This window comes from Triticum urartu, chromosome 1 (assembly GCF_003073215.2).
Source record: "Triticum urartu cultivar G1812 chromosome 1, Tu2.1, whole genome shotgun sequence".
NCBI lineage: Eukaryota > Viridiplantae > Streptophyta > Magnoliopsida > Poales > Poaceae > Triticum > Triticum urartu.
This window is the reverse complement of record NC_053022.1, coordinates 130,682,482-130,688,481: the sequence shown is the minus strand read 5'-3', so window position 1 is coordinate 130,688,481 and position 6,000 is coordinate 130,682,482.

Genomic DNA, 6,000 nt, shown 5'->3' with positions numbered 1-6,000 from the left:
ACAACCACTAGCTGGTTGGTTGCTCTGAGAGAAACTGACACTTGTCATTTGAGAGCATCCCATCCTCCGAGGACTTTGAGCGAAAATCATCAAGTGAGGAAAACCAAAACCCAAACCCAAACACCTACAAACCCAAAGTGATTGAGCATCATTGAAGAGATTGATCCTGCGTGGATCCAACGCTTGTTACCTTTGAAGACTGTGCTTCTTCCAGATGGTTAGGCGTCAAGGTCTAGAGCATCCAAGAGGAATTGTGGATCACCGAGTGACCATGTTTGTGAAGGTTCGGAAGTCACCTGAAGACTTACCGCGAGTGATTGGGCGAGGTCTGTGTGACCTTAGCTCATGGGGAATACGGTGAGGACTGAGTGTTCTGAACTGCGTGTTCAGAACTGGGTGTCCGGGACTGTGTGTCCTCAGGTTTAAATACCTAGCCGCCCTAACCAAACATACAACTGTCACAGCAATTGGAACTGGTCTACCAAATCATTGTCTTCACCAAGTTACCTGGTTCCATTTCCTCAACTCTTTCATTTCCTCATATCTGTGTTTGAAGACTTTGACTGAAGACTTTCTCAATTTCCTCAGTTCAATTTCTTCAGTCGGTTTGTCTTCATCCTGTGTTATCCTATGCTTACGCTTTCTGTACTCTGTGCCTGTCTTCATTTCATCATGATGACTATGCTTGTATTCTGTTATGTTTACTTTTGAGTACTTATTCCGCTGCTAGTAGTTCTTTGCTAAGGAATTTCCTCTCCTGCAAATTCCTCAGTGAAGAATTCATAAAAATCGCCTATTCACCCCCCTCTAGTCGATATAACGCACTTTCAATTGATATCAGAGCGAGGTACTCCCTTGTTCTGTATGATTTTGGTTTAACCGCCTGGAGTTTAGGTATGTCGACCGCAGGTATGAAGAAAGTGGCATGCCCCATCTTTGACGGTCACGAGTATCCCAAGTGGAAGGCCATGATGAAGAAGCGCCTCATGGCGATGAACAGCGAGCTGTGGACCGTCACTGAGATTGGTCTGGCCGATCTGTGCAAGATGGCGGAAGCAGATGACATTCGGAAGTACACTCTTCTCAACCTCACGGCGAAGGACGTCATCTGCTCCTGTCTGTCTCAAAATCAGTTCAGGAATATCATGCATCTTGATCATGCGAAGCTTATAGGGGACCGCCTCTTTGAGGTCTATGAAGGTCATCAAACCTGTCATGATCCTTGGTTTGAGGACTTCAAGGAATCTCTCAAAGCGATGACATTCGAACCAGAATCATCATCTTCTGCATCATGCCTTATGGCAAAAGATGCTAAGGTAACTGAATGCTACCTATCCGAGTCTAGTGATGATGAATCTAGTGATGAATTTGGACCCAGCTATGTCAAACTTGCTTCCCTTGCCACTAAAAAACAAAGAGCTTTGGAAAAAGTTCAATACATGCTAAATAAGAGCGATGATATGTTGGGTGAAGAAATGGATCAGTCAAAATCTTTGGCTGAAAGTCTTCAGAGACTTCATACTAAGTATGACACCCTTCAAGATCATCATAACACTCTCTTATCTGATCATGAGAAGCTTTCTTATGAATTTCTTCAAAGAAAGCAAGACCTTGAGAAGCTAAGGGTGAGTTATGAAGATCTTCAGAAGGAGCGCGATTCATTACTTGCTCAACAAATCAGCGCTTCTCAGGAAGAATTTGTTCCTCCATGCTTGAAGTGCATTGAACGTGAATCTGCTAATTCTTCACCTGAAGGTTCTAATGCTGCTAATGTTTCAAATTCTTCACATACCTCTGCTATCACTAATTGCTCATCTGAGGACATTGCTAGTATCACTGACGATGCAGGGTTGAAGGAATTGTACATGACATGCATGTACAAAAGCCTCAAAGGGCATTAGACTCTCTGTGATGTGCTTAAAAAGTAGATCCTCAATAGGAACCCTAGGAAAGAGGGTATTGCCTTTGAGAGGAAACCCAATGCTCATGGTACATATTGGAAGCCTGAGCAGTACCCCAAAACCTCATGGGTTGCTGCAAAGGGACCTCCCGTTGATCCATCTAATCTATCTGGCTTTTCATGTGAATCTCCTCATTCTTCTGATGAGTCATTGACTCCAACTATAAATTGTTCAAGAATCAGAATGGTGAAGTATTTGCTAGATATGTTGGCACTAACTACACGAACAGTCCCCCTATAAGAAAATCTGGGTTCCCAAAAGGTGCCTTGAAAGTCTTCAGGTGAATGTCCTCAGGACACCACCTGTGAAGAATAGGAACCCCAGATCAAATTCTTCATACGGACCAAATTCCTCAAAAGGATAAAAGTCCTCACATGAATATCATCGTGCTAACAACTCTGTTTCGCAGGGAAGAGATAAGGGCTATGAATATGAGCATTATTCTTCTAATCATCATGTTCATAAGTCCTCGAAGAATTTCTCTGCTTATTCATATGCTTATCCTAACTCCTCTTATGTGAAACGAAATGGACTGGCTTCTATGCCACCTTTCTCGTATGGAGCTCGCAGAGTGATGAACTCTTTGCCACCCCTTCATATGTGGGTGGTGAAGAAAAAGAACTAATCTCTTCTGCAGGGTCAGGTCTCCAGACGTACGTAATCGTCTGAAGAATTTGCTGGAGACCTGAATATGCCTGATAGGACGCATGCTAACCATGAAGAAATGAACTTTCATTTCTCACGTCCTCATACCGCTTTAGCTGTTCTATTGCTTGATGAAACTGATCTGATGAATTGATGTCATATTCTTCACTGATGAAGTATATGAGTTTGTAAGTTGCACTAATTCATCTGCAAGATGATCAACCCAAAGCCACTGAGTGGGTCCTCGATAGTGGATGTACAAATCACATGACTGGTGACAAGAATCTATTAATGGATGCTCCATTATCTCCATCGCATCTGAAGCATATCATCTTTGCTGACAAAGGCAAAAGTCAGGTATTGGGTCTAGGTAAGGTTGCGATCACAAAGGATCGACACATGGACAAAGTCATGCTTGTCGAGTCCTTAGGATACAACATCATGTCTGTCTCAACGCTTTGCGATCTTGATATGGTTGTTGTCTTTGGCAAGTACTGTTGTGTTGTGGTTATGGAAGTTGACAATTACATAGTCTTCGAAGGCTTTAGAAGAGGAGACCTGTATATTGTTGATTTCTCTATAGGACCACAACCAGCCGCGTGTCTACTTGCAAAAGCTTCAGAAGGCTGGCTCTGGCATCGACGACTTGGTCATGCAGGCATGAGGAATTTGCACACGCTTGCGAAGAAGAAGCATGTCATAGGCATCGAGAATGTCAAATTCCTCAAGGATCACTTATGCGGAGCCTGTGAAGCTGGGAAGATGACAAAGGCTAAGCATCCAGCGAAGACTATCATGACCACTACTTGTCCATTTGAATTGCTTCACATGGATCTCTTCGGTACTAACCATTATTCTGCAGTCTCAAATGAGGCATCTCAATATGGCTTTGTTATTGTTGATGATTACTCTCGATACACATGGGTACACATTGTTACTTACAAACATGAAGTGCAGGAAGTCTTCAAACAATTTTCCTCGAGGGCTTCAACCAACTTTGGTGTGAAGATCAAGCACATCAGAAGTGACAATGGAACTGAGTTCAAGAATTCTGGTCTTGGTGACTATCTTGATGAACTTGGTATTACACATGAGTTATCTGCTCCTTATACTCCTCAGCAGAACGGCGTCGTGGAGCACAAGAACAGGACTCTTGCTGAGATGGCTCACACTATGCTTGATGAATACAAAACGCCTCGTCATTTTTGGATTGAGGCAATTAATACTACGTGCCACATCATCAATAGAGTATATCTTTACAAATTCTTCAAGAAGACTGCCTATGAACTCCTCAGTGATAAGAAACCCAATGTAAGTTATTTCAAAGTCTTCGGTGCTAAATGTTGGATTAGAGATCCTCATCACAACTCAAAATTTGCACTGAAAGCACATGAAGGTTTTATGCTTGGTTATGGAAAGGACTCGCACACCTACAGAGTCTTCAACAACGTTCTTCACAAGGCTGTTGAAACTATAGATGTGCGGTTCAATGAAACTAATGGCTCGCAAAGAGAGCACCTACCTACTGTGATAGATGAACCAGCACCTGAGGAAACTATCAAGTTCAAGGCTACTGAGGATGTCATTCCTACTGAAGAATCTACTGAAGAATTCATTCCAGAACATGAAGAACGTCGAGCTAATGCACCTGAAGAAAATACTAAAGAAAATGGTGCTGAAGAAAATGCTAATCAAATTCCTCGACGACAACCAGCTCATCCTCGCGTTGCAAAAGAAGTGCAAGTTGAAAAGATCATCAATGACATTAAAGCGCCAGGTCCTCTCACACGCTCAAAAGATTCACATTTATCTAACTTTTGTGGGCACTATGCTTTTGTCTCTATCACAGAGCCCACTAAGGTAGATGAAGCATTTCTAGAGCCTGAGTGGATTCAGGCCATGCAAGAAGAATTACATCAGTTCGAGCTCAACAACGTCTGGGAACTGGTCAAACGTCCAGATCCTCGCAAGCACAATATCATTGGCACAAAATGGATCTATCACAACAAGCAAGATGAAAATGGCCTTATGGTGAGGAATAAGGCACGACTTGTAGCTCAAGGCTACACACAGGTTGAAGGAATTGATTTCGATGAAACTTTTGCACCTGTTGCTAGACTTGAGGCTATTCGCATATTACTTGCTTATGCTAACCATCATGATATCACTCTATATCAAATGGATGTGAAAAGTGCATTCCTCAATGGTAAGCTTGAGGAAGAAGTATATGTTGCTCAACCCCCAGGTTTTGAAGATCCAAAGAATCCTGACAAAGTCTTCAGACTCAACAAGGCCCTCTATGGCCTCAAGCAGGCCCCTCGGGCGTGGTATGATACTTTGAAGGAATTTCTCATGAAGAAAGGCTTCAAACCCGGTTCACTCGACCCTACTCTTTTCACTATATCTTATGATGGTGAATTGTTTGTGTACCAAATATATGTTGATGATATTATCTTTGGCTATACTGACCAACGTTATAGTGATGAATTTGCCTATATGATGAGTGAAGAATATCAAATGTCTATGATGGGAGAGTTGAAATTCTTCTTAGGTCTTCAAATTCATCAACAACGCAATGGCACATTCATATCTCAGGAGAAATACCTCAAGGATGTACTGAGGAAATTCGGCATGCAAGATTGCAAAGGCGTCAAAATTCCTATGCCCACAAATGGCCAACTGTGCACTAATGAAAATGGTATTGACTTCGATCATAAGGTATACCGCTCCATGATTGGTTCTTTATTGTACTTATGTGCATCTATGCCAGATATAATACTTAGTGTTTGCATGTGTGCCCGATTTCAAGCTACACCGAAGGAATCACACCATGAGGCTGTGAAGCATATTCTTCGATATCTATCTCACACACCAACACTTGGATTATGGTACCCCAAGGGCTCGGCTTTTGATCTCATTGGATATTCTGACTCTGACTATGCCAGTGATCGTGTGGACCGCAAGTCAATGTCTGGTACATGTCATTTCCTCGGACGATCTTTGGTCTGTTGGTCCTCGAAGAAGCAGAACTGCATATCACTATCTACTGCTGAAGCTGAGTACATTGCCGCTGGCTCTTGCTGTGCTCAATTGCTATGGATGAAGCAAACTCTCAAGGACTACGGCATCAACATGAAGAATGTGCCTCTCTTCTGTGACAATGAGAGTGCCATCAAGATTGCTCACAACTAGTTCAGCACTCAAAGACAAAGCACATTCAGATTCATCATCATTTTCTTCGTGATCATGTGTTGAAGGGCGACATTTCTATTGAGCATGTGAAGGCTGAAGAACAGTTTAGCCGATATCTTCACAAAGCACTTGGATGAGAAGAGATTTAGCAAGTTGCGGTGTGAGATAAATATCCTAGAATCTTTGAATGTTCTCTGAAAAG